The sequence below is a fragment of the Phocoena sinus genome, chromosome 7 (genome assembly GCF_008692025.1).
Source record: "Phocoena sinus isolate mPhoSin1 chromosome 7, mPhoSin1.pri, whole genome shotgun sequence".
Classification (NCBI taxonomy): Eukaryota; Metazoa; Chordata; class Mammalia; order Artiodactyla; family Phocoenidae; genus Phocoena; species Phocoena sinus.
In genome coordinates, this window is record NC_045769.1 from 54,455,837 (window position 1) to 54,475,510 (window position 19,674).

Here is a 19,674-nt window from a genome sequence, read left to right on the forward strand (position 1 = left end):
GGATATTTACTTTAACCTGCTGAACTTGGACAGTTTTGTTCAGTTTTGTTTATACAGAGCCCCATTCATGCTAAGCTTGCCTAGGACATTCTTACATTCATGGACCCCAACTGTAGGTTGTCAGCACCTCATGTGATCTATCAGACCACACTGCTATCCTGCTGGTAGCTGGACAGGACTCAGCTGGCCCTGCTCTTTAGGTGACGTTGGCAGTATGACGGATGAACATGATACTGATCATAGTAGTCAACTTGGGCTGCCATAACAAAATGCCATTGACCCGGCCAGTTAAACAACAGACCTTTATCTCTCACAGTTCTGGAGCCTAGGAAGTCCAAGATCAAGGTTCCCACAGATGAAGTTTCTGGTGAGAACTCTCTTCCTGGCTTGTGAGTAGTTGCCTTCTCTCTGTGTCCTTACAAAGAGATAGTGCTCTGGTGTTTACACCTTCTTATAAGGGCATCAGCCCTACTGGATTATGGCCCCACCCTTATGACCTCATTTAACTATCACCTCCTCACAGGCTCTATCTCCAACTACAGTCACATGGGGATTAAGGCTTAAACATATGAATTTTGGGAGAATATGAATATCAGTTCATAATACTACTCTCCCTTTTATTTATCATGGCACCCACAAAGGGTGAATTTTTTTCTAATACTTTCCCTGTGCCATCCTGGGTAATCTACCTAAAATTTCCTAGAGTAGAAGAAAAGATTGTTGTAGAAGCTTCCTAAAGTCTCTCTCTCTAATGAGATATCTGGTTTAATGTTTTTTGGCCTCACAAAATGCTTTTGGAGTTATCAAACATTAAGATATTGCAATGCAATAAAATGATATTTATAAAGCACTCTACAAAGAACAGTTTTCTTGCTTACATTAGTTCTTGAATCTTCATGGTAACTCCGTGAGAATTGCTGGAATGTTTTCTTGGCTCTATTTTATATATTAGAAAATTGAAGTTTGGAGAAGTTCAGTCATTTCCCTAAGGTCTCAGAGCTAATAGTTGATTGACACTGAGACTTTATTCCAGGCCTTCTCATTTCTGGTCCACAGTAGACCAAATATGAGCGTGAATTTGGCTCTAGAGTCACTAAGATTTGGTTTCAATCCAAGTTGTGTCACTTATTAACAGTAAGTTGGCAAGTTACTTAACTCACTAAAATTCCTCAGTCTTCTCTGTGACATGGAAATAATAGAGTCCACCTCGTAGGGTTCTAATGAAAATTATATAATGCATAGAAATCACTTAGCATAGCACCTGCTGCATAGAAAATTGTTCAAAATTGTTGGTTATTATTTTTAACAACATATTAAATCCTACTGCATTGAATTTAACTCTGAAATCAAATTTATACATTTTACTAGACTTTAGGATAAAATATTATGCAAACTATGTAGGCTATTGACTGATCTCAAAACACTCTACAAGTTTATAGGTGTTTAAATTCATAGCATGGATTTTATTGAGATGTGAGCATCTGAATTGTCACCTCAACACCTGTCTGTGTATGCTTATTCTTGACTGGTCAAGCAATAGATTAAAACAGTTAACAATTAGCAGGTATTTTAAACTCTACCAGTTATACTTTAAGCTAGCCAGTGGGATATTTTTAGTTATCTCGCTTAGGTTTGAGGTCATTTAGTGCTCATTAATAAAGGAAACTGAGTTTGGAATTCTCATTTTTCATTTCACACCAGTAACAGTTAACATATGCTAATAATTGTGATCAAAGAAACATTAAAGAAGAAAAGATTTAGCTGCTTGAAATTTGCTATACAGAAAAGTCAAATTATTTGTGACTGTTCTCCATGTTATCCAGGCTTTAATCCATTGAAATATATATTTTTTCTATCAGTCTGATTCTATAAGCCCAAGATTAGAGGTCATTGTCACATAGATTTAGGTCAATGACTGAAAGGTACTCTCCTAATCTGCCCAGATTTTTCAAGTAATTTAATGTGTATGTCAGGGTAAATTAATAACACATACTTTAATTTGTTTTGCACATCAGTCCTGATTCTCATTTGGAATAGGTAATTAGAGAATTTCATACATTTCTATATTTAATATGTGTGCATGTTTGTGGATGTACAAGTAAGGGAATGTTCTTATTCAGATAATTAGTTAAAGTTTCGTGCAGGAGGTCAAATAAGCTTTCCTCAGGTAAAAGAAACTACACCAAACCAGGAGTTAACACAGTTGGAGCAAAGTCTATTGGCAATGTAAATGTCATTACCTCTGATCTGTGATCAGCTGAACAAACAGTGAAGGGCCAGTGTGACTTTCAGGCTTCAGGAACAGAATAAATGACTTTGAAATGTAAAAGAGCTGCCTCCCATTAGTAGCATAGGTTAGTCAATTCTGAATCATCTTGACTGAGAATTAATGATACTGATGACTTGAGCTGATCCTAAACAGTTCTCAGTATCTGGTCAGGAACTATGAATACATGATGAGTAAGGTGGATGATAGCATAAAATTATTTTCTTTCTATGCCTCATAGATGGTCTCAGAGTGACTGTACACACATGGTCAGACAGCCACACACTCTCTGATGGTTTTGATTTGAAAAGGCAAGATAAATAAACCTATGATATCAGTTTGTTTTTGTGTATAATTGTTTTAAGATACAGTTTAATCTGTGGTATGTATTCAAAAAGGACAGTTACACATTACCTTGTATATAACACATTCATTGCCCTTGTAATATATGCTCATTGTGTTTTCCTTACTAACTTCTTGAGAGCAGAGACCATGTCTTACTCAGGATGAACACAGGGCCTGGTTCATAGTAGATGCTTAAGAAATATTTGAATGAATGTATAAATGGATTTGAGCTTGTGAATGGAAGTTTATGGTCCTTAAATGTGCAACATACATAAATAAAAACATGATATGAAGAATATATCAGTGTGTGTATGGATGTGCACACATGCACACACATATATACCATATTCAGAGTATTGTCACTAGTTAAGTAATTAATGTCTAGGGTGTCTAGCCACATAACAACATGTAATTAAATAATGAGTAATTGCCGAAGGAGCAAAAATATTTTAAACTTATTAGTTTCTTAATGTGAAAAAATGGACATATGTCAGTTTAAAAACATTATGAGAATTGAATATATCATCCCAAGAAAACTTACAGAAATTCAAGCCCACTGACATTTATTCATGGCCACCAGTTTTGGGGGACTTTTTGAACAAAGACAGACTTAGTTCAAACCACAAAGCAATTATTTTGTTTATTTTTTCCCTTACTGTGGACAGAACTACTATTCATTTTAGTAATTTATGAAAAATACTGAAACCTAATTCTCCAAACTTTTGTTAAAAATCAATTATAGTTGTTATATGAAGTTATACAACTTATAAGGTTTTAAGAAACCCTTAAATTAACCTGATTTCCCCCCCAAGATTAGTAATTATAAAAGAGTACAGGTCTAGTTGCCACATTTCCTACTAGAAATATACTGGCATAGCATGGACAGAGTTTCTATTTAAAGTAGATACCAGCTCTGTGTAATTCAAGAATTACAGTCATAGGTCTTACAGATGGAAAGGAGCTATAGTCACATCTACCTTTTGGCATGTTGTTAGAGAAACTGTATGTTCCACTGTGAACCTACGTATCTTATATATAATCAACTTTAGATTATCTGCTCGAATTAGAACTAGAAGCGGCTGAAAATGGAAAAAATTATTCTCATATCTCATCTGAGATAGCTTTGGCTTACTCCCCACTGATCTTGGCCTTAAAAAACAAGATCCCTTCAATCCAACTGGGCCTGGATAGCCTGCTAATTGCCTCATGGAGTGTTCTGAAGTCCTCAAAGAAAGTCTTCGTTTTTACTCTAGTAGCCCAGTGGTATAGGCCTTTTTCTCCGTGTCATATTTGCCCATTTACAGGTAATGATTAGTTTCTACTGCCTCAATATATTTTCATATCCAGCTTTCTTTCTTATGTCCTGTGTGAAGAATGCTTGAAGTAATCTATTAAGAGATTTTCCTTAATTCCTCTTTCTCTAGCAAAAGGACCAGTCTTTATTACCACACACTTAATTATTAATACCTTGATCAGGAAGGCAAACATACTAGGGTATCAGAGATTACTGGCACTAGTCCAGCATAGATTACTGGATCCAATCAGTTGGATTTAATCTATATTTGTTGAAATGCCTGAGTTTTTTAAGCCCATCGTGGATATGGGATTATAGCCAGGATCCAAACATCTCCTGTCTCCTGCCCTCTTTTCCAAATTATAACTGTAATATTAACATTTCTTTGACACCAGTTTTCTCTGAAATCATTATAAAATACATAAATCATTATGTTTGAGTTTGGCAGTTGTTAAATAAACATTTGTGTAGAACTAGTTGTACCTAAAATGATTGTGGATAGAGCTATTTACAACACAATGTGGTAGGTATGGTGATGTGGAATGTAGGTGTTACAGGAACACAGTGGAAGGATACTTCATCCAGCCTTTGTTGTCCGAAGAGAGATTCCCTCTCTTAAAAAATGGGTAGAAATAGGCAAATTAAAGGGGAGGAATAGAGCAAAGGGTCAGTAGGAGAAAATCACAGAGGTGAGAAATAGTATGATGTATACAGGGGATGAGACAAGGATAGTACAAACATGAATCTCAGATGATAGACGTCTCATTGTGGGGGACCGTTTAAGCCATAATAGTGTAAATCACATGATGAAGGCAAGGGTCCATGGGCATGGAGACCCTGTTGGTATTGTTCATGCCACGGTCCCAAAACTGTGCATTGATCTGACACACAGGTCCTGGCCCTCAACCAATATTTGTTAAATAGATAAATGTAAAAAGGATTTTAAGCAGAAGAGTAATGTGTTTCAATTTGCTTTCTTTTTTTTTTTAATTTATTGACCCTTTTTTAATTTTTTTTTTTTTTTTTTTTTTGGTACGCGGACCTCTTACTGTTGTGGCGTCTCTCGTTGCGGAGCACAGGCCCCGGACGCGCAGGCTCAGCAGCCATGGCTCATGGGCCCAGCCACTCCACAGCATGTGGGATAATCCCGGACCGGGGCACGAACCCGTGTCCCCTGCATCAGCAGGCAGACTCTCAACCACTGCGCCACCAGGGAAGCCCTCTCTTCCTCTTCTATACAGGTCTTTTATTATCTCAGGATATTCCTTTGGGATGAGTAACTTCATCCTCTCCCATTTCAGAGTAATATCTCTCAGCCCCAATAAGTTTGGTTCTAGAGATGGTTATGGGGCATCCAGTTGGCAATAGCCAGCAGGTATCTGGATATACAGAACTGAGACTTGGGGTGGAGGCCAGGCTCTGAGTAGCAGCTGTTGGCAGAGACAGTGTCCTGAGTGGCAGGGATGACCCAGGGAGGGGGTGTAGACGGCCACCAGCAAAAAACCAATGGTGGAGCCCAAACATCCACATCCACAGAACCGGAAGAGGAAGAGCAGGCCCCAGAGACAGAGCAACTTGATCAGAGAGGGCAGAGGAGGGCAGGAGAGACGTATCTCAGAAGGCAGGGCTGTAGAGAAGTTTAAGAAGGAAGGAAGGAGAGAGCAAGTGAAGCAAAGAGCTCCTTGGGCAAAACCCCTTTCTCTCCTATCAACCTGCCTCCCACTCAGTCCTCCACCCTTACCCAGCTCTTCGGAACCATACGAGAAGACGATAGTTCATTGTATCTGTGCATATAAATGTTAATGACTTATGCCATGTGAAGATGTCATTTCCTCTGTGTGCAAGCGTGGCTTTAGATTAGCTCCTTTTAGCAGCGCTTCCATCTGGTTTGTTTATAGGTTTTGTGGCTTTTAATAGTCTTTTCCTATAAGTAGCAATAATTAATGTGACTATAATGCAAGTGTTTTGGTGGTTTGTATTTTCATGGTTACCCAGCACATTTCACTGTTGTTTGCTCGGGGATATTTTTCAGTCCACTCTGCTCCTTGTGCAGGATGAAACAGATAAATACCTTGCTCAGAGCTAAACACAAATAGTTTAGATTCTGCTTCCATCGACTTTCTGCTTTGTTGTTTGCACTAAGAGAACTGTAACAATTTTGAGAAGGATAAACAGAAAAGTTCCTTTTATTGTACCATGTTCTGAACAAGGACAGTGCTGTGTGTCCAATTTGTATCAGTTTTAGTCTGTATTTTATCCACCTAAAGGTGCCGGTCTGTTTTTCCCTGAATAGATTGTGGTGTAGCTATGTTCCCCCCACTGTAAATTGACGTTTATGTGTAGGATTCAAATCCCTTAATCTAGGCAGGAGTAGTACTGCTATTAAAGTACCCTCATTTTGTTCATTTGTATTTGCCCATTTATCCTGGGGAAAGGCTTTGTTATCAATCTTTAAGATCATTACAGTAAAGAAGTGATTTAAAAAATCATTCTTTTGGTTCATAAGGATACAGGTCTGTGTAAAAGGTAAGTAAGATGGATCTAATAATAATGCTATACTTTTTATCAAGTGAATGTCAAACTTCATTATAAACCTTATTTTCTATGGCATTTTGGCGAGTTTGTTTTGATTCTATTTCTTTTATGTTCGAAGAAACTGAAACATAAAGAAATTAAAATTTTTATCCAAAGCCATATAGGCATTAGGTATGAATAACCTTGGCATTGCTGACACAACAACTTGAGATTTTCCTCCAATGTTTAAAATATTGATGGAACCCTTGAAAGCTTTCTCATTCGTTTTTCTTATTTTCCTTACATAGTATTGATTTCTATTTTTTTAACTTCAAAAATTCACACAACACAATTGTTAAAAAGTTCAGAACTAACTTTCTTAAATTTGGCTTTTAACCTAAATTTTAGATTTTTAAAAAAGACCTAGCTATACTGCATATGATATGGGGCTAATGAATAATGAAGACTAATATTCATCAATATTGAGCAAACTGATATAATTTACTTTTAGAAAGTTTGTTTTCAAGAACTGAACCCATCCTTTAGGGGCTTTTGTTTGTTTGTTTTTGTTCTTATTTTTTTCCTGGTAGCCACTACCTTCACAAAGGATTGTTGGCATATCAGTTGATGTTTAGCCTTACAAAATAAAAAATAAAAATTGTATTTTCTTTTTCTGAAACTGAATGCTATTACTTAAAATTTTCCTTTTCGTATTGATAGCCCATGTAAAAATCTTGGAGATTGAGAAAAGACTATAACTTAGATATATTGATAAGGATTAATTTCTGATATAGATATGCTATAAATTGCATGTGTAAAGTCTGAGAAGGTATATTAGGGAAGTATATGAATTAGCCATTTTCTAACTTTCTTTGTCTTTGAAGGATAAACACTTACTAAGTTGACATCACTGCTTGAGAGCAAAACGTTGAAATATTGACTAAATCTAAATCATTGCTGTAATAGTTAAGACAACCCCAAATCAAATATAATTCTGGAAATTCAGACACATTGTCATTTACTGAATTGTTCTGGTAACTTTTATGATGGCCGTGTACTTTAAACAAATGATTATCTTAGATGAATTATAAATGAGAGCCTCATTCAAGAATTCCCTTCTTCACGGCTGTCGTTTGTCCACCCTTCCTCCTGGTGGTGGAGAAGAAGTGGGGCAGAGTGGGAGGCGGAGGCCACCACAGCCTAGCACTTAGACCCTGGGCACACAGTCTCAGTGTGTGGTATTGAAAGATAAAAAACAAAGCCCTGACTCTGAGGGATGCTGAGGTCAAAGCTCAGACAGCAAATTTCCCTTTGGGTTCACCCATCCCTCTGTGTTCCTTCCCTGTGATTGATCCCTCCATCTACCCATTGCTTTAATCCTTTGGGTGTCAGCCCCATATCAAATCACTTACCATGTCCTATTGATTCTGCCTCTTTCATCTGTCCTTTCTCACTACAGCCTAACCCTCAGTTCATGCCAGAATCGTCTCTCCCCTGGATTACTATAAAGCCACCTACTTGGACGTCTTAGCTCCATCCACCTCTGCCCCTCCTCCCCTTCCCCAGCAGCATCTCTTGAACATACACATAATCCATTCTCCAGCCACTGATGTTCCTTACACGTGAGTCTCCTCATGCCATGCCCTTTTTAGAATCTGCCTTTGACTCTCCACCACCTTTAGGTCAGGTCTGAACGCATTAACATGATCCATGAGACCTGCATCGGTCTGGTCTCAGTTTACCTTTCCAGAAACATTTCTCATCCCAGAGACATATTTTAGTCAATACTGAAATACTTTCAGTTCAAGGTACCGTGCTTGCCCTGGCTCCAGGCCTGGTCTTATGTGCAGTTCTCTTTACTTAAAACAAACGTGGAACCAGCTCTTCCTCTTCTCCTTCCTCATTCCCTTTTGCCTAGGTAAATCTTATTCTTCAGGTTTTCAGTTTAGACCTTCCTTTTTTCAGGAAGCCTTACTGAACACCTATGAAAAACTTATGTTCCCTCAGCATTCTCAGTATTACTCCCATGGTCACACTTATCACTCTGTGTTTTAAATGCCTGTGTATTCAAGTGGACCCTTCACACAGCAGTTAGCTCCCTGGGGGCAGGGACTGCGGGTTTCTTGTTTACGGTTATATCCATAGCACCTAGCACAGTGTGTGGCTTATAGTCAGCCATTATTAAATACTAGATGATGTTCAGATAGGTGGATTTCATCCCAGATACCAGTAAAGATAGATCAGGGAAAATAGGAAGGAAAGCAGGTATGGAGTCATACCAAGGGGATAGAAGGACCAGGAAAGCTGAGAGAGCAGCACTGAAGAGGAGAAAAGCAGGCAAGCTTGCCCTGTCCTACCATTTGTGAGGCCTCAGACAATAATACAAATTGAGGCCCACATATATCTGACTGTTATAAAGTTAAAAGTCAAGCCACTAAACTGCTAAATGAAGTATATTTTATCCTCTTACCTTTACAAATATATATTCACGAAAGCCTGAGAAGACCAGGTATTATTTTAGAATTCCCAGACATGTCAAAGTTCTGTGCCAGAAGAAAGATGCACACAGTGGCTCTGGAGTGTCGACACCACAGTCCCCATGGCCAAGCTCCATCTCCGTTTCCTGAAAACGGCCATCCAGAGGCCGCTCCTGGGGCCCACACAGGTGTTGTCTACATCGGAAGTGGCTCCAGGGCTGTTAGAGTGTAGACATATGGAATCCCAGGTGCCCAGAATGTGGCCTAGAAGGGGCAGTGGAAGAGCATAGACTCCATGTGGGCTGATCTCCTTGCCCTGCAGACTAGGGAGAAGCATGGCCAGAGAGGGTTGTGTCTGAGGCTGACATTGCAAGCAGGAGATGACCTGGATTTATTCTAGTACACATACTCCTAGTGTCTTATCTGTGAGGGTGTAGCATGGGCAAGGACTGTCTAATATTGTATTTTTAAAGCCCCATTCAAATATATAAACATACCTTAAAGGTTGTAGATACAAGACCATGTGACTGTCTGTTCTGTTTATACAAGACCATGTGACTCTCTGTTCTGTTGTGTTCTGGGAAGCAGTTTAGTACCTAAGAGCATAGTCTTTCAAGCTGAAACAGGGTTCTGAGTTGTGAGTTGGTTTGAATCCCGAGTTGTCCATTTACTGGTTGTGGAGCCCTGGGCAGAATGCTTCCTCTGCTGAGTAGAGGTAATAAAATCTTCCCCTAGGATTGTAGTGCAAGTACATGAGGTTAAAAGTCTTTAAAGGCTTAGATCAGGTGAATGCTCAATAGATCACGGTGCTGTCATCATCATCATAATCACTGTCATTTTTACAGCTGTTGTTATTCCTTACTGTCTGTAACTATTGAGATGACCTTGGGCGAGTCATGTAACCTCTCAGAACCTCAATTTCTTCATTCATAAAATGAGGTCTTTGGAGCAGAGGATAACTAAATTTCTGTCCAGTTAAGATCAGGGACTTTTTGGAGTTCCTTCTTTTTCAGTTTACATTAAACTGGAAGTTGACCCCCAGGCTACCTTGTAAATTGTTAACAGAAGTTATCTACTATGCATATGATATCACTATATATTCTATTTCAAGCAAACCTGATATTGAAAATGTGAATCTTTTGTAAAAACTGAAAAACTCTGGTTTAAATGTACAGTTTATGAAGCAAGTACTTGTGATTCATTGTAGAGTTCCTTTATTCACTGGCTCTTCTAGTACATGAAAAATTAAATTTGATTTACAAAAGACATTCATTTTGCCTGCAACTTTTCAGGGACATATGCAGAGATTTTAAATCTCTTTGAATCACAGAATCCTTTGAGAATTGATTAAATCTGATTCCATTCTCCCAAAAAGGAACATGGTTGCAAGTATTTGCATATAATTTGGGGGGGGCGGTCCATGGATCCTAAGTTAAGAATCCCTGGCATAAAGCCAAAACAAGAACAAAGCCAGTGAAAATGGAATATGCCAAGGACATTGGAGGCATTTTTGAAATTGGACCTCGAAACACCTGGCCCTTTCCAGGATGAGAGAAACAGAGAACTAACATTTATTGAAGGCATCCTCCATGGCAGACACTGTGCTAAGCATTTTATATGTGTTATGTTGTTCTTCCCTTTCCAAATCTAAACAAGACAGGTATTATTTCTGATGAGAAAACTGAGCTTCAGATAATAAGCAATTCTCCGAAGTCACATCGCTAAGTAAATAGCAGAAACAAAATTTGAACTGGGGTCTGACTCTAAAGCTACTACTAGGCCACTACGCCTTCCAGGCTCCCGAATCTTGTGAAAGAAAAGATCACAAAAATGCAGATTTCTCTTCCTTAGTGAACTTCTTACAAGGGAACTCCCTAAGCCAGCTTCACGTTGATAGCCAATTCTTCCCTCTCCTGTGTTCTGTGCTGGCTCATTGGAGCTGGGCTGACTTGCAGGGGTGCTGTTGAGAAGGGGTAGGGTCCGCGGAGAGCTGAGGGATGTGGCGTTCTCTTGGTTGGCCCTGACTCAAAAGTTCTGATCCCCTACGTGCCCCAGTAAAGGTTTCAGCTGACATCTGTGTAAAAGAGTTGTCAGCTGAGGAGCAGAGAAGCGGCCTGTCAGACTCAGAATGTCCCACTTGCCAAGTCTCACATGAGAAAAGTGAAGACAGGCCCCATTTGGAGAAGAAGAGCTGCTCTCCAAGAGATTTATTACATAAGGGTCATGTTGCAAAACATACGCTGTGCTCAGTAGACTCAACGCCTCCTTGATTCATTCACATTTCACAAGATAGCTAATTAATCTCTTTAAAACAGAGGGAGTGGGTGGCAGAATAAATGAAAGGCCTTATATGAAGGACAAAACAATCTGAGTCTTATTGGAATCCTGTCTTGGTCCTATAAGCTAATATTGAACTTTCTTCATAAACGGCCTGATCCAGTACTATGCAGAAATCACTGAGGTTTGCACACTTACAGACTTCATATATCAAGGTGAGGTCTGTCTCCTCATGTTCTAACCTGTCAACTTAGAGCATTCTTGGTAAGTTGGAAATAACACTCACAAATCCATTTTTGGTTTCAAGTCATTTTAAGATATGCTATCTTATCACCTCAGACTTCACAATGTGTCCTAGAAAATCATGCTGTTTTCGCAGTGATACTAGAGGCACAGTGAGACGTGGTGTTTGATTTAGATTTTCCTTATAATTTCCCACATGATATAGAACTGCTTCATGAAATCACTTGCTGCTAAACATTTCAGACCTTTATTTGTCAGTAATGAGAAAAAACAACTACACTTGAAAATGTTCAGGAGTGAAGCATGCATATTTACAAGTAGCTGACATCTGATATGTAGTTTTGCTTATGTGCTGTGTATGGTGCAAGAGATTTTCCTCTAGTGTAAAGGAGGCACCTTCTTCTTATATCAGCGAGGCAACATAGCGTAGTGGTTTAAGTGTCAACGCTAGAGCCAGACTGTGTGGGTTTGAGTCCCAGCTGTGCTGCTTATCTGCTTTGTGACCTTGAGCAACACACTTAAACTTTGTACGTCTTGTTTTCTCATCTAGAAGATACAGATAATAGTAAGGTCCTCCCTTACTGAGTTAATTTGAAGATCGGGTGAATTAATATATGCATAATGTACTTAAAACAGTGTTGCATATAATGTGTTATCCGTGTTAGCCATTGTTATACAAATGTGTAAATATGACCAATAAATTGTACTTCGAGTGTTAGAGGGTTCAAAAACTAAGTTAGCTTCTCCTTAGTTTAGGATAAGGCTTTACGCCAAGTTTATTCTTGTCTCTGTCTTGAGAAAGCTGTAACTAGGACGGCTACCATTCTTCTCTCTTATAGCAAGTGTGCATAGCAATCAGTGGGTCCCCTAGTATCTGTGGACTGAGGATCCTTGGGTACCAATAAATGGAAACATGCACCAAATATTTGGTAGATTGAATAAATGCCATGTCTCACACATACCCAATGTATTCTTGCCAAATGCATGTCAGCCCTACTGTGTAATGAAACACAGGCAGACCTCGTTTTATTACACTTGGCTTTATCGTGCTTCACAGACATTGCGTTTCTCACAAATTGAAGGTTTGTGTCGATGCCGTTTTTCCAGCAGCATTTGCTTACTTCGTGTCTCTGCGTCACATTTTGGTACTTCTCACAGTATTTCAAACTTTTTCACTATTATTATATTTGTTATGATGATCTGTGATCAGTGATCTTTGATGTTACCACTGCGGCTCATTGAAAGGCCCAGGTGATGGTTAACATTGTTTTGGAATAAAGTATTTTTAAGTAAGGTATATACATGTTTTTAGACATAACTCTATTGCACACTTAATAGACTACAGTATAGTATAAACATAACTTTTATATGTGTTGGGAAACCAAAAAATTCGCTTATTGGGATATTTGCTTTATTGTGGTATTCTGGAACTGAACCTGCAATATCTCTGATGTATGCCTGTCCCTTTATTTTAAATGTTACTGACTTCATAATAGTATTGCATATAATACTATGCATATACACTCAATGAATACTAAGGAAAAAGTGTTGTAATAATATGTGAGGAGTCCTTCAAACCATTTGGTGCTTAAAAAGTGTCTTCATATTGAATACTTGAAAAGGCTGGAGAAATGTAGTCATTCATTCATTTAAGATATGTATTGAATGCCTGCCACAGGCCTGACACTGTTCTAGAAGCTGGGAATAGAGCACCTAGAATATAGTTGTTGTTCTCATGGAGATTATATTCTAGTAAGAGACAATGAACCAAGATGAGATAATTTTAGAGACATAAGTGGCTGGAGTGAGTAAAACAGAACAATGTAATAGAAGGAAGACCTTGCTGAAGTCCTCTGTGGTGTCTACTGCACTGAGACACAACTGAATTGGGGGAAGAGAGTTCCACACTGAGAGAACAGCAAAGGCAAAAGCCTTGAGATAAGTATGAATTTGACATGTTTGGGAAAGGGAACAGAAGCTTAGATCTTGCGGGGGCGGTAAGGAGAGGTGATATAAGTTGAGGTTTTGGAAGTAAGCAGGGGCTTAATTGTGTAGTAACTGTAGGCCATGGTAAGGTCTTTGATTTTATTAAGAGTGCAGCGGGAAACGACTGTGTGCTAGAGTAACATGATAAGATTTGTATTTTTAAATAGTTTGCTTTGCTGTCGTGTGGAGAACCAAGTATGGGGTGCCTGAGTTGTCTCAGAAAGATCTGTTAAGAGCCATTTGCTGTAGTCTCGATAGATATTGATGGCCTGGAGTAGAGTGGGGCAGTGACATACAGAGAAGCAGAAAGATTTGCAATGTATGCTGAAGGTAGAAACCACAGGACTTGTTAATTGGATGTAGATGGTGATTGAAAGGAGGAACCATGGATCACATGCAGTCAGCTCTCCATATCCCCGGGTTCCCCATCTGCGGACTCAACCAACCACTGCTCAAAAATATTATAAAAACAAAATTCCTGAAAGTTCCCAAAAGCAAAACTTGAATTTGTTGTGAGCCGCCAACTATTTACATAGAATTTACATTGTATATGGTATTATAGGTAATCTAGAGTTGATTTGAAGTTTACGGGAGGGGGTGCATAGGTTATATGAGAGTACTACACCATTTTATAAAGGGGATTTGAGCACCCATGGGTTTTGGTATCAACGCAGGGGTTCTGGAACCAATCCCTGACAGATACCAAGGGACAACTGTATTTTCAGGTCTTACTAATGTCCTGTCTTCACAATGAAACTGTCTCCAGCCATTCTAGCCCCCGTTTGTCTCTCCTTTTGGTACCAGTTGTTTTTTGAGCTCATAATCAGCTCCAGGTGCTTAGGACACATTAGTGAACAAAGCAAAGATCCTTGCCCTTGTGGAAGTTATATTCTCTTCTGTACTACTTCTCCATCAGTGCCTGTAATTCACACTAATTTTGTGTCTTTGCATTAGTTTCTAATTATTTCAGATACATTATTTTTGTTCTCCAAATAGATGGTCAGCTTCTTAAGGACCAGGGACCCCAGTAATGTCTAGCTTAGTGCTGGCGGGTGCAAAAAGGAATAGTGAAAATGTGTCTTTTTCATAGATAACTTCTTGTATATAGGCTTGCCTTCTTTAAATAAGTAAATTTGTGAAAATCTAAAATTGCAATTCAGATAATTGGAAAGCCAATCACTTTTCCATTAGAAAGGGATTATTCACTCACTCAAGAGTTAATTTAAAATAAAGGATTCCCCTAATGAATGTAATTAAAAGTTTGTGAACAGGTAATTATGTATTTGTCAGGGGATACAGTAAAGGAACTGAAGCTAGAGTATCAGGGGCCACAATCAATTTTAAATTATGCAAAATGAAGACAAAGAAGCTGAAATTTAGAGTTCTAAGTAAAAAAGGAAATAAGTTCTGATTTCTAAAAATTCAAACATATAGACAGCTTTCCAGAGAGCTTCCATTTTCTAAATTTACAGTTCATAATTGACAATTATAAATTGTTTCTTTAACCAGATCACGTTCATGCTGGCAATGAAAGGTAATCATTTGAATACACAAGAAAATTGGCTTTTGGTTATAGCTTTCTAAGTGTGTCTTAAAATATAAAGAAGAAAACAAAATTCATGGTTTTCTGTTTTGCAAGGAAGACTGAGCATCTTCATAAACATTCACAGGATATTGACTCCTTTTCAAGACTCATAATAATGTTGACATTGAAGTGCTATTGCTAGTGTAATGTTCTGTCTAACACATCTGTGGGTTAATTAAGCTTCTGAGGACTATCCCAGGAATCCAGTGACCATTTATAACTTTGTTTTTAGGAAAAATGCTTCTGAATTCTAGAATACTAACTTTAAACCCGAGGTTAGGAACACACCCCAATTATTAAGAATCCTCTTAAGCTTGTTTCTGTAATTCTCATAATCCATTTACTCTTTGAAGACCATCATAATTATCAATGGGAAAGAAAACCTTTAATCAGGTGGTATACAGCAGCACAGTTCTTATAATGAGAATGCATTGATAGATGTTCCCTTTACCTCAGTCATTCATTCAGCACATTTATTGAGTGCTTCTCTGGGCAAGGAACTAGGCAAACAGCAATAAATCAATTCTGGTCTCTAACCCAGAAGAGCCTACAGCTGCTTGGGGAAGAAGACACATATACAACAGAATGTCTTAAGTACCATTAGGGAGGTATAAATGAAATATATTGCAGATTCAGAGGAGAGCAAGATGCCTTCTTCTGATGGAAGTGGGAGGACTTCCTGGAAGAGATAGCATTGGAAATGCCACTTGAAAATGGAGAGAATTTGAAAGGGGACAGTCAAAGAAGGGCATCCTGGGAAACATGACAGTGTAAACAAAGTGATAGAACTAAGAAAGTGTGTATGTACAAGAACAGGTCAGTGCTTCATGAAGTGAACATTTCTGGAGCAATTACTAGGTGTAAGGTACTGCCTAAGGAGCCAGCGACAGAAAAAAAACTAAGACTTGGTTTTTTCCCTTGAAGAATAATTCAGTTTAACATATCTTAGAAAGTGTGAGTAAAGAAATGGTTTTCAGTTAAGTTTGAGGATGGTGATGAATGCTGAACTGAGGTGTTGGAATTGTATTCCGTGAAAGGCTTTGGTGATGATAATAATAATGCTTATTACTCACTAAGTCCTTCTATGTTCTTTGCACTTTAAGAATTTACACGGATTAGTTCCTTCTGGTCTCCTCATGAGATATGAGTACTGTTTCATTCCTACTTGTCAGCTGAGAAAACTGGGGCTTAGCAAGTCAATTAATTCCTTTAATGTTGCCCAGCTGGTAAGTAGCAGAGTAGGGATTTGAACAGGTGTATTGGATTTCAGAGCCCATAACTCACTGAGGGGAGCCATGGAAGACATTTGAATAGAAAAATGATTGATTTGAGCTATCCTTCTTAAGAATTCGTTGACTACGGTGGGAATACAATGGTAAAAGGATTATGCTAGTGAACGGCTAATGAGAACCTAAATGGAGGTAATGGGTAATGGGTATAAAAAGGGGAAGGAGGTGAGAGAGGTCATGAAGATAACTAACTTGATTCAGGGTCAGGGAAGAGGGAGAAGTCAAATATAGCTTCAAGTTTTAGAGTCTGTGGTGCCTGGAAGACTCATGGTGCCAGGCAGTGAAGTAAAGACCACCAAAGGAGGAACATCTCTTGGGGAGGTAGCAGGGGGCTGGAATGACTAGTTGAATTTTGTACAAGTTGAAGTTGAGGTGCCAATGGGATACAGGTGTGAGGTGTCCAGCAGGTGGTTGGAAATAACAAAAGTTGAGCTTAGAAGTGTTTCAGATACGGGATCATATTTTACCAATGGTACAGGGGTCAAGGAAGACTGATAAAGGACTTCAAAGTCATACTTTTATTAGGCTGGAAAAATCAGAAGCCAAATCATAGGATTTGTGAAGTGAAGGGATAGTAAAAAAGAAAAAAAAAAGTGAAAAAGGAAGTGTAGGCTGCTCTAAAAGGAATTAAAAGTTAAGGGAAAAGAGAGTAGTTGGTAGACTGAGAGGCTAATAGGAATGAGGAAAGTCTTCTTTGTTTTCCTTAAGAATGGAATGACTAAAGATGGGGACTGATGGACTAAGACCTTGGAATTGGTGGGGCTGCATTAACTCAAGGGCACATGTGATAGGTTAGCTGGGTGAGGGATGCCTGGTGCCTCCTTCAGATTCATCCAGACTCTTCCAATCCTTTAGATCACCACTCAAATGCCACCCCTCTGCTAATAAGCCTTTGTGTCTCCCATAGTTTTTCCCATAGAGGCTTAAATGCTCCTTATCCCTTTCTCCTATTGCTCTTAGTACATACATACACGGACCAGTGGTTCTCAAACATCAGAGTGCTTCAGATCACCTGGAGGGCTGGTTAAAACACAGATTGCGGGGTCCCACCCCCAGAGTTTGTGATTCTGTAGGTCTGGGACGGAGTCTGGGAATTTGCTTTGCTAACAAGTTCTTGGGTGATGCAGGTGCTGCTGGTCTGGGGGCCACACTTTGTATACTACTGAACTAAACTAAGGACCTATGAGAGGCACACATCAAGGATTTGGGAGCTTTACGATGAACTAGTGTGCCAGACCTGGAAATGTTCTAGAAAAATACCCCAGGAATCAGGCATGATTTAAGTGCAAGCAAAAAAGAATGGAATATTTTGCCTAGCTCTGTGAAAGAAAAATACCTCAAAGGAAGCATCAACATAATCCCTACTGAGCAAAGAGTTTTCTTTGGAGAGGTCTATTGTAGGTATAGATTTTTAAAAATAAAATAAAAAATAAAGTGAAAACCACAGCAGTGTCTCTAAGTTTATTTTAATCATGAAGAACTAAGTATTACATGAGCAAGAAGTGTACAATTATTATTTGGGGGAAAATAAGTATAGAGCTCCCATACTGTGTTCCATTTAGAGTCCTATGTTGTTATTATTCATAACAACTGAGGCCTAGAGATATGTGCCATTTCTAAGAGCTGGTTTTATAATTACCATTTTGATTGCCACATCTAATTATTCCCTTAGGTTTACCTGTCCCTGATAGTTACTGTGCAAATCTGACTTAAGTAGATATACCGAATCTCTGAATTTGGGTGGGTGTAATTTGTTCTGTACATCATCACTGAGGTGTTGGCCATGGTTGACAAATATGCTAAAAGTTGCACAACCAAAGTGCAAAATCCTTCTCGACATTTGCAAACATCAGTCATTTTAAGTTTCATTCAGTCAAATGCCCACGAAGCTAATGCAACAGCATCAGTGACAATCAGCTTAGAAGAAGCAAAACAACCATTTGGTCATAGCCACACTGTGTAACCTGGATATATCAGAAGCCTTATTCTGATCATATGGTCAGAGGCCACTAGATGGAGAGTGAAATTAGTTAGGTATAGGAATAAGTGTATCATTTTAGTTCCAAGCCTACATAACTGCTAATTTCACCATGGTAATTCTCCCATATAACTGAAATTAGATTTTTGAGTTGAAATGCATAAACATCCCTATTATTGTTATCAACATCTAATTATCTGCTTCAGTCTTTTTGAATTACATGTTGTGAATCTTTATTTAAAACCTAAAACTCCCCAGAAAAGAAATTCTCTAGGTCTAATGGTATGCAAATAAATTACTTGGGACTAGCAGAATATAAATAAAGTTCACATTTTGAGAACATATTCCTTTTTTAAATAAAAACCAATTTCAAAATAAAGATTTAGTTGCCCACCTAGAAAAGAAAAAAAACAATCCCCTTAAGTCTGAGTGATACTAAAAATTCCAAACTGTTATAATAAGTACATATTCTGAGAGAATTAGATTGCTTTGTTGGAAAGTAGAGGTGGGTGTCAGATTATTTGATTCCACTTTTACCGTGGCAAAGTGGTAGTTACTGAGTAGCTGGGAAATACTCAGAAAAATTACATGAAAGAAAGTAACTTGTCAGTCTTTTAGGATATATTTGGTTCAGTGTCGTCAGAAGGTAGTCTGCCCTCTCCCTGGAATCAAGTTGCAAACGCTATCCTCAGTAGTAATTAGAGCTAAGCGGCAATTACAGAACGTATGATTTGTTCAGACGCACTGCCTGTCGGCTGTTTCCTAGCACCACATTTCACAGGAGCACCAGGTTGAAATGATGGAATTATTTATCTCTCAATGTACTGCCTCGTATAGTGTTTGAATGCAGAAGTGAACCGCGGATTGTAATCTTAAAAACCAAGGTAAGCATTGCTAGCCGATCAGCTTTTACACCTCAGGGAACTCTTTCATGAAGTATATGACAAAAATGTAAAACAGTTAAAGTCAATTTTAGAAAAGGGAAAAAGTACCTGAGTTAGAGCAAATAGAATTTTGCTAATTTCGTGACTCCCCTGCCCAAGGTCATCTTGGTTTTTCTAACTTGTTTTTATTTAAATTGTAGTACTGGGTCACTTTGCTAAGTATAATAAAGATGTGACAGACTTCCCACATTTCCTTTGTCTTTATGAACTACAGTTCCTTTTTCTTTTGATATCTGTCTCACATTTTTACTAGGTAAAAATAAGATTTATGTTTAATGCAAGTCTGTTAGAACGCTCTCTCTATTTTCTATTCTCTTCAGGAAGTATATTTAAGTGGATGATTGTACATGCTCAAGAATTCACATTCAGACTGACAGAACAGTGGCTGGTAGCCTGTAATAAAATTGAGTGACATGGGTGATTTATACTCTTGTCACATGCTTTTTATGATAGGCACATTTCAAGCTTTTAATGTT

The 19,674-nt window shown here is 38.4% G+C and overlaps 1 protein-coding gene across 2 annotated transcripts in view; it reads left to right on the plus strand.

The window, feature by feature from the left end:
• Positions 1-19,674, plus strand: part of ZNF385B (zinc finger protein 385B) — a 320,608-nt gene that overhangs the window by 195,899 nt on the left and 105,035 nt on the right. Inside the window, exon 1 of one of the 2 annotated variants that reach the window (XM_032637584.1) lies at positions 18,973-19,138. The exons of the other annotated variant lie outside the window; for it this stretch is intronic. The gene's annotated coding sequence lies outside the window, so the exon portion shown is untranslated. Of the gene's footprint in view, positions 1-18,972; positions 19,139-19,674 lie in introns of those variants that run through there. 2 annotated transcript variants of the gene reach the window in all.